Source organism: Anabas testudineus, chromosome 3 (assembly GCF_900324465.2).
Source record: "Anabas testudineus chromosome 3, fAnaTes1.2, whole genome shotgun sequence".
Taxonomy (NCBI): domain Eukaryota; kingdom Metazoa; phylum Chordata; class Actinopteri; order Anabantiformes; family Anabantidae; genus Anabas; species Anabas testudineus.
Window position 1 is genome coordinate 14464135 of NC_046612.1, and position 10420 is coordinate 14474554.

Sequence of the window (10420 nt, forward strand, 5' to 3'; positions counted from 1 at the left end):
AATATCAAACTTTCTGTTACTGGTAGTTTACAAAGCTAGGGGTTTCTCACTGTGGGCATTTTTACTTGTCATACAGTGTAAATAAAGGTGTAATTAATAACTTTAATGATAACCTCGGTAAATTTGGACCCTTTGACTGCAAGGAAGTACTTGGACACTACCATGAGGGTACAAAGGAGCTATGAAGAAAAGCTGAAACAAGTGCTGAAGAAACATGCTTTGGCTACAGCAAAACACTGGGACATCTTCCTGGCTTAGTATGTCCAGCCAATCCAATAAAGACTTAACGGGTCTCTGGGGCCAAGGTCACGCCTCCCACCTCAAACGAAGGAAAACTTCATTTGCAAGCCTAATCAAGCGTGAATGTCACGGAGGCATAGCAAAGGGAGGTCGAAGAAGGGTAATTTTGTTCGGGAATAAGGAGAGAGCTAGAGAGTCTTCAGCTTTAGCAATATTGAGGGGTGTTGAGTTGTAAAGATTGATATTAAAACAATTAACAAAGACATCCTTTATCCACACTGGGTAGTACAAGTGGATGGCTCATATGAGAGCGAATGCAAAATGGTTGCCCAGGGTCATTTTCACACACATTTCATGCAGAGCCCTTCAATTATCAAACTGGACAGAAAAAGAACTTCCTCATAAATATAATACCCATGTGCAGGCTTAGATCATTTTTCTAGCCGATTACTGTCTTGCTTTGACAAAGGGTCAAATAAATAAATCAATGAATAGATAAATACAGTATGCTTGTCACATACATAAACTAAGAGATTAGTGTTTTTACATACGATGATATATGTGCCCCATACTCAAAATGACAAAAGATTTAAGAAGAAACCCCAGTCAAAAAAGTTTACTTTAAAGCTATAATGAAAACAAAGTAGCAGAAAAAAAACCATGATGAATCAATATACACAGTGCACTGGCACAACAACCAGTAACCAAGTACAGAGTAGATAAACATGCCGTTTGCGTAGTTGGTGTCAAGTTGGTTTTTTCTAACCCCATTCTATTGTGGACTACAGTTGTTTGAAGTAAATGACACAAAGGTCTGTAGTGAGCACAAATTAAGTGAGAAGCATTCAGCCGGTTAAACAACATGAGGGGCATTATAAACCTTGGTTGAACAGAACATAAGAAGAGAGACAACACATCTCTATTCACTGTGACTGAATAAACACTTGCCAGTCAGATGGCTGCAAGAAACAATTCTGGATAAGAACATTACTGGCGTAAATGTGTGGTTAGCCCATGTGTATGAAATGCAGAGCAGTGAGGTGCTTGGGTTCGGGTATTGATGCTGTGACAGATAGAACAGAAGGCAAAGGCACAAGCACTGCATATATGATCATGAGCCAGCCAACCAGAGCGTCCCACTCCCCACAGAGTGTTACAATTACTTGGGCAGCCAATTTGGACGTACCAGCTTCTAATCCTACAATTCAAAAATCACATTTGACACATTTTTCTGAGGGCAACTGGGGCCAGTTTCTTTAGTGTATGGGATGGCTAGTATTTACCACAGAGAAGAGGTATAGAGGACAATGCCTGGGGGAGGGTTATGGTTCCAAAGTATGCAGGCATACTGTGAGCATGTTGCTTTTGAAGCAGGCCATGGTTGGTTGTACTGTGGGAGTCACATGATAAGGATTTACGACTGCAGTGTCCCACAGAGAGTATGGACTCATCTAACCCCCTTAACACACTGCCAAATGTTAACAAAGAATCTAGGCTTGAGTTGTGAGTCATACTTTACAAGAACATCATAAGAAGGCAGGCCCGTATTTATTTATTAAGTCCAATGCAGTGTCTGTGAAGAGAGTAACTGTTTCTAAAACAAGTACATTTTAGATATGATTATGAATGTAGAGAAATGGAGCATAGAGAAAAAAATCTATTCTTAAACTCTGTAGTACACTTGTGCTGTGGTCAAGGACACCTGCAGTTCAAAGTCAAGACCACACAGGTCAGGTCAGGTGATTATTACGCTGAGGTAATCAACTTACAAAAATAACCAGCTGCAGTCACATTTAAACTGCTATTTTTTACACATATTATTTAACATATTGGAAGAATTTGGACATCTCATAGGTCCAAACAAAAGTCCCTTGGCTACTTTGTGGGGCAGGGAAAAGTGTACGACTAGTACAATTAGTATGTTGAAAGGCTAAAATATAATTTAATCTCATCCCAGCATCTTGTTAAATTAAATGTCCTCCAACAATCTAGCAAACATCAAAAGGCGGACAAATCATTTACCATCTGCCAACTTACTTACAATCATGGCAATGTTAGCCAGTTATCAGAGGCACAGGAACAATTCCAGTGACCAGGGTAAATCATGCGCATCAGTGGTTCAGGCTTTAGGAAGTGTCATGCAGGCAGGCAAAACAGAGCAGACCTTTGTCTCTTAGCCTATTATTAAGCACGATGGGACAACCTGGCTTTTCCTGCTTTAGACACAAAAATCCCAGCATGAGCAAACTCAAGCAGGGAGTGCCGGCATCCTGGAGGACAGGCATCGTTATTTAGACAAGCTAAAGGAAAACGGTAAAACAGCTTGGCGTCAACAGCTTACAGTCCACAATAGTGTTTATCTATTTAGTATTGTTGGTGCTGTAAAATTTTGTTCTTTAACACATTAAAGGTTTACTTTGTAGGATTGGTGAGGTGATATATGGTAAATAGAGTAAAGACAAAGACAATGTGGATTTTCAGCAAGTAGTTTGGGATTTCATTTAAATATTTTACATGACCATGATCATGTTTGTGCTCTAGTTTTATAATCATAGAATACAATTTTTATTCATGAAAAAAAATAATATCACTGGAGGAGCATGTCTTCTGGCTGCTGCAAAAATAAAATTTTACCCCAACTGTCTGGCTACTCAAAACTGTGGGGTATTCCTTAACCCCTGCTGGGTAAAAACAATAAACATTGGACCTTAGTATAAAGTGGCCAGTTTTATCAATATACAACAACCACTGAGAGGGCTAGAGTACAAGAGTAGAAGTGATGGCAGCCAGTTGGACTGCCTACATGCTGATGGTGGGTTTTGAGGAGGAGGAAAATGGCTAATTTAAACAGGCTTTTATAGTCAACTTCAGCAAGAAAATGAGCATCAACAGTAGAAATGCCATCTGCCAGCTTGGTCACAAAAAATAACATCTGATCATCGCTCTTCTGCCACTAGAACTGGGAAATATAGATATGGGAAGTCTGTTTGTCTGTAATATCACAACATTATTAGAATAAATAGTATAATATACATATACTACAGTCTATAGGAACTTTTCTGAAAATTCAGTCAGGATGGGATTGTCCATTTTTGTCTTTTTCTGTGAAAGTACTACTACTGCCAAATATTTCAGCAAACCTCTAAAACATCACTATCATTATGCTGGAGAGTGCTAACAAAAATAATTCATAGATGTACCACACCAAGAAAAGCTTCTTTTTTTACAACTGTTGACTTCACAGAAGAATGAAAATGTGATATGTGATATTTAAATGTCTTCCTCATAATTTGGCAGCATTATACCTTTTTGGGCTGATGGTGGAAAACAGATGGGAAAGAATCGTGAGTGTGATCAGGCTCATACAGTCTTTTCTTTCAAAGATTAATTAGGATGGTGAACATTCTCCAGAAAGAGGCCTTGTGAACACAGAAAATAAATGTTACATTCACTTTACATGTTCAGATGAAAAAAACATGTTTCTTCATTCAAAATGTGTTATTAGTTACTAATATTAGAGAGAAAATTTAATGTAATTTTTATGACCTGTAACACAATATGGAATAATACAGAATATACCATATGAAGAAGAAGAAAGTACTGGCTGGCATCTCATCTCACTGGTTGCTAGAGCCAATGACAAAATATGATAACAAATACTACATTAGTACCCTTAGTTGGCTGAAGCAGGATTCATACAGTAGCTGAATTATCCCTCTGAAATCAGAGGGTGCTAAATCAAAAATCAAAAAAACAAGTTTCATACAAGGAACACCCTATTAGAACACAGTAATTGTTGCTGACATTTGAGGCCAAAACAAAGAAAATAAAAGTATATACAAACAACATGAGTAAAGTCAGACATGTGCACCAGATGAAGAAACTGTGGCAAACAGAGATCATACAACACTGGTGATGAAAAGGTTTTGATTCATAAACTACAGAGGGATATCCCACATGACCTGTGCTGATGAAGAAACAAACATTTTTCACCATCTGAAAAAGAATGGCAAAACATTTTCATGCCAGCTTACAGAAAGTCAGTATCTGTTCTTCCTATTTGAAGGACTAGCAGCTAGCTCATAAACAAGCCCCTTGTGGTAACATCAGCTTGCAGCAGTCATTCCTGTTGACTTTACAGTCATTACCCGCTCAAGTAGTAAGGATACAGCAAGTGCAACTTCACTTTGTACAGTTTAAGACATGAAATGCTAGTTGACAATGAAAGTGGTTGTCACTGGATATAACGTCTGCGGGACGCAGACGCAATTTTTCAAAAACAGTGCCATCAGCTGTGTGCAGAATGCAAGGGAAAAGCAGTTGATACCATTACTGACAATATGGCTAGACAATTAGGCAATATGTGTGTGTGTGTGTGTGTGTGTGTGTGTGTGTGTGTGTGTGTGTGTGTATATATATGTATATTATATATATGTATCTCTAAAACTAAAACAAATCACTATTTCTAACGAGCTTAAATGTTTTGCAGCTGATTGACAGCAACTGGAAGTTTGGATATGTGGACAGATGATTAGTGCAAAATCTGTTACCTTTGTGTCACACTGCATTGTATTAATGGGACCGTATCCTCAGGCAAGTATTCAGGAAGTCCTGTTTATGAACAGCCTACAAACTGGATAAGTTTTAAAGTGAGTCAATACAGTATTTTTTTATACAGGTAAAGTGCCTTATATTAACAGTTTGGGTTAGATTGAAATTTGACTTACAAACTAAGATATAGCAGCTTAGAGGTGTGAAACATGTTCACTGTTTTCTTTGTCTTTATTGGAGTTCAATGTAAATATTAATAGTTTTCAAAGAAAAAAAATATATAAAAATATACTGTGATAATGTCTGTGACCATATTGCCCTGCACCAATAACCATGAAACATAATCAGGAGCAGACTTAGATTTTGCTCCTGTGGATTCTTGTTGAGACAGACATGTTCAGACTTGCCTAAAAACTTCGGGGACAACAGTGTAACAATAGGCAATGATGATCTTTTATCAGCAACTGTACAAACCAAACAGCAGGCAACTTGTGTTGGTCTCAGGTTTGACACTGGATTATCTACAGGCTGAACATCAGATTTCTTACTTTGCACACACCCTGCGGTACAACTGCCTAAGAAAATGGGTAGAAATTAGTAAAGTTCAACATAAATGTTGCCATTTCACAGCTTTCTGTCCTGTGAGCCTCAGTGTTTTAAATCATCGACATGTTTAAAACAAGAAGAGAGAACTACAGCCAAAAGGACACTTGACTGTTTCATGCAGTGTGGTGAAATGTGCTTATTAAGGCCACTCGTCAGAGAAGAGACTGAAATGGCTTTAGAAGGACATGCATCAACAATAAATCAAGGCACAGACATAAAAACGACACTAAGCCAAATTCAGAGGATAGCACAAGACACTGTGCTATGTTTAATATTGACTGGTGATGACAAGCTGAATGGGCGAATATGGGTTTGACACTACAGATGTTCTGGGTTCAGTATCACAGGCTCACAATGATTTGGTGAAATTCTGCAAGTACGGTAGTCTGAAACTTCGAACTAAAGAGCAACATGTTCACAGATCTGAGCTGCATCTACTGGTCTATATGCTTGTTTCTACATAGTGTCCGCATTATTGACCTGTGAAATAAAGTCCCTGGTGTGAGTGGTGCATTCACCGTCTTTCTGGTATCAAATGCTGTGAACTATATAAATCAGAACGGTAGTGCAAAAGTGGACGAAAACAACACACTGTGTGGTGTTTTCTTCTGAGAGGTAACTTGTGAAAAAACTTGCACCACAGCAGGAAACAGCCTTAATACATCTACAAGGGGCAGATAGAGCTGTTGATCGATATCAGTGACTAAAGGATTACTTTGCCAGCTGCTGAGATTTATGGATTTCAAAACTCTTTGTTTGGATCTAAATTGGTTGGTGGTATTTCAAGTACCATTCAGAATCTCCTCTCTTCCTTATCAAGTATCATAAAGTATCATCTATTACATAGAGCTCACACACTCACAGTAATCTATATTTTGGTTCTATAGATGCAAAAGCAAAATGCTCACTGCACACATACTGTAACTTCTGATTCTGATTTAGATTATTTACACACTTCAGTAACACGACTTTATTATTTAATTATTTCTTAAATTTCAGCGTCTTTATGTCTAGATAGATGTGTCGCAGCTAATAGAAAACATTACTGGCGCCACAGAAATGAACAGCTGTATTAAACGCAACTTCATTAAACTACATTTCTTAGTCATATCTTCAAAGATATCCATTTTTACTTCAGACTCTAAAAATATGAGTGTCACCCACCTCACTTTTTGCTTTGTGTAGAAATTCAGAGAAAGCACTGAATGAAACCAGACCGTGCCCATCACCAAGTTTTTGAAACAGTAGCCAGGCTGGCAGCCAGGGATCGATGCTGGTTGCCAAATTTTACAGAACGGTTGCCGTAATGTCACAGATTACAACTGGAGAGATCATTTTTCTGGATAATTACACATCCATTTTTTTGTTTACCTTTTAACCAAAATGTATTAAAACTATAAATAGGTCAGGAATTGACTTTCATTCAAAATACTATACTACCTTTAAAGGGTAAATTTAAGTATGAGGAATAATGTCCTCCTACAAAGCTATGTTTGATGTAGTACACAGAGAAAGACTCAGCATTTTATCTTCTCTTTCAGAATTTATTATTAAAAGCTTTTGCTGAGATTGCCTGACATGTCTTCACTCTTAAGAGTCGTGCCCACTGTCTGCTAATTCTACCAGCTGCCAGCTGCTTTATTCACTCTACTTTGCTTCTCAAGTATTTGTTTGAGATCCAGGATATTTGACAAAGTAACTGGGTTCAACACAAACAAACACTTTCATCTGTCTGGGTCCAAGAGTCCAAACGCTTTTTAACACCCCAAATAGTGGTTGTCAACAGCATCAGCCACACAAAATGAAATCAAATTGATGATGTGATCCAAATTTGGCAACTGTTATTTTGCAAACATTAATATGCTGAAATAAGCAAAATTAGCAAACACAAACACATTATTTCTAAAAAATGTTTTAGGCTGTTTCTTATGTGGATCGACATATGGAATAAGTCTATGGAAAAAAGGTGACCTGATTTACATTTGGTTCAGTAAACTCCAAAATACCAATGAAACACTAAATTAATTCTCATTAATTAAGTATGACTGGTTGCTAGATCGATGACAATAAGAATACAAGCTGCTTTCAAATCTCACATCAAAAAATAAGAAAAAAAAGGAATTCATATCAAAATTGCGCGTTTGTTATTTTATTCTTTGCTATTTTAAACTCTCAAATTACATTATATGTGCTTGAAAAGGACCAAATAGATCAGGCTATAGAAAAGAGCTCATGTGTATTTCCTCTGTTCAAATGTTGTGGCTTTCTCCCGTTACCTTCTCTATACCTAGCTGGATAAACATTGGAGCGCCTTCATCAACAGACTGACACAACCAAGACTCACCACTGAGCACCAAAAGAGATCCTTCCTCCCACTGCTGGACACTGACACCAGACACTGACAAGGGATTATTATTATACACCTCAAACTCAATCCACTGTTTCTATTCATATTCCTGCACTTTCATTTCACTTCCCTACTTGCCTTCTGAGCCCTTCTTACAGTCCAATGTTTTTTTTTTCCATTGATACTGTATTTTTTCCTGTTCTTACACAAAAGTATGCCTTCATTTGGCCATGTAAAACGGACACAAAACCACTAATACAGGTCTGTTTTATCTTCTCTAGTAGACATTTAGGAGGTTATGCACATGTCAAAACAGCCAAATAAAGGAGACTCTTAACAATGCGCACTGGTAACAGCTGTGTAGTTTTAAAACAGAGAGGGATTACATTGCAAAAGAATTGACAAGGACAGACAGCTGAAGATATACAGTCTAGGACAATAGGGATCTCGCAAGAACAGAAATTTCCATACATAGTCAAAATACTCGAAACATGATGGTGCCTGATTTTTAAATGGCATTGACGGCAGTTAAAAGGCAGCACAGTAGCTATCATAGGACCTAGAGATTGTGACTTCTCCAGCACTGACAAAGTCAGCATAATAACCATATAAGTGCAATGTGACAATAAATGCAAAGAGAAGAAGATAAGTAACACTATCAACAACATGTGAGATGATGCAGGTTCAGCAACAGGTTCCCCACACTGCTGCATCTTACAGGAAAAAAACACTCCAACAGTCAAATATGTAGATATTTTGTGCGTGAGACGGGGACAACCAGCATGTAAATGGTGTATCGGGGCTTCTGGAAGGAGAAGCAGTGGCATCTCAGCCGCTGATCTTAGCTAAGCATTTAAAAGGCAGACTTTCAGATCTCCGCAAATAATTTAAGATGAGCGTTTCAGTTGATTAATTTTGTACAGACAACATGTCATAATTACTGCTTTTGAACTGTTGCACATCCGTTATAGCAATTACACACACACACACACACCCACACACACACGCACGCACACACGCACGCACGCACGCACGCACGCACGCACGCACGCACGCACGCGCTTATGTTTGACTGGGCAGCTGGAACCTGCCATAGAAATGCTACACTACTATAACATGTACTCAATTGGTTCTTATTTTTGGCACAATACAGTGTGTTTTATAAATATATATATAGTATTTTTTTTACTTGAAGGCTACATCCCACTCGTGTTGCTGGAATGGAATAAAAGAGTTCATCCTGAAATATCTTAACTAGTTTTTTTTTGCAGACGCATTTGGACATTGGTAAAGAGAATCATAGGATTTCAGTGGTATTGATACCAAGCGCAAAATTTCTGGTAGAAGTGACATCCCCACAGAAGACTATGAGTAGACTAAAATGTAAAGTTAGTGTCATGTTCCTTGAAACACAAAGTATATACCGTAAGTACAAAGCTTTTACCTTCAGTCTTTAATTACAATCAGGACTCAATCTCCAAGTACGGAGAAGTTATTGCACATTAAAAAGAGACATCATCTGTGCCATAACAGCATAAATTTGCAATTAAAAGCATCTACTCTGTGTTCATAGCTTGCACTTGAAAACATCCACTACCATGCAAGGGTTTGAACCAATTCCAATGTTAAGACTATTATACATCACAAAATATGAGATCAGTGAGGTGTCTGATTGGTCCCAAACTCCTTCTGCAGCATGGCAATGACATTAAACACATGCACAAGTGCCCTGATCCCAGCATGAGCCTAGAATTACATGAAGAGGCAGAAGACTGTGTCCAGTTCTGTTTTAGTTTACTGCACTTTGTGTTATTAGATAAATGTAAAAACTCTCCATATCATTATCTTTGAAAGCTATGAAAGCTTTACTTTTAATGCCCAAAGGTTTTGTCCAGCACTGTAGTTCTGTGTGGTGCAATGAGTCTTAGTTCGTTTCAGGAAACAAGCAGCAAAACTACAGCTAAAAGCAAAGATGAGCAGACGTTAGCTAAGTTATGCCACAAGTTAAGTTTGCCAGTTTCTGACCGGGTCCATTCACAAAAAAAGAAAGAAAAAAAAAAACACTGTCATGGCTTCCTCATCAGAACCTCTCCAACGGGACAATAGTGTAAAACCCTGGTAGTTTGGTATTGAGCTGGCAGGCGATCTAACCAGCTAGCTAGTCAGTCAGCCATCGGTGACTTTAACATACTAAGAACATGTATCGTTAGCATACAAGCTAACAGGGATATGCATTCCTCATTCAGAGTCCACAGTGAGCTTTGAAGTTCCTGCCTTCCCCCCTTCTGGCTCCGTTAACACACGTCAATATGCTGAAGGTTGTATTAAAGTCTTAATAGTAAAGTGTTTGACGAGGTTTAGACGTGAGAGAAGAAGAAACACAGACTGGAGGGATTTAAATGCTGCTTTGCTGATGTGAAACTGAACTGTGAAGATATCAGCTAGCACTGCATATGAGTGTCTGGACAGGGGAAGCCAACAGGACCTAACGTTAGCAACCTTACCTGCGGGATTAAAGGTGTGGAGCGGAGCCGGAGTTTGTCCAGAGACACCGGCAGGAGTTGTTTTCGGTTGGTCGGTAAGTTTAACAGAGTCCTGTTTCACCTCAGGCTGAATCACTGCTGAACCACGGAGACTGACTGTGCTGCCTTCAAGCCACAACAGCAACTGAGCTCG

General features: G+C 38.5%; 1 protein-coding gene across 1 annotated transcript in view; it reads right to left on the minus strand.

Annotated features, from left to right (window-relative positions):
* glceb (glucuronic acid epimerase b) overlaps window positions 1-10420 on the minus strand; it is a 40434-nt gene extending 30014 nt beyond the window's left edge. The window contains exon 1 of the mRNA XM_026378852.1: window positions 10249-10420. The gene's annotated coding sequence lies outside the window, so the exon portion shown is untranslated. The remainder of the gene's footprint in view (window positions 1-10248) is intronic.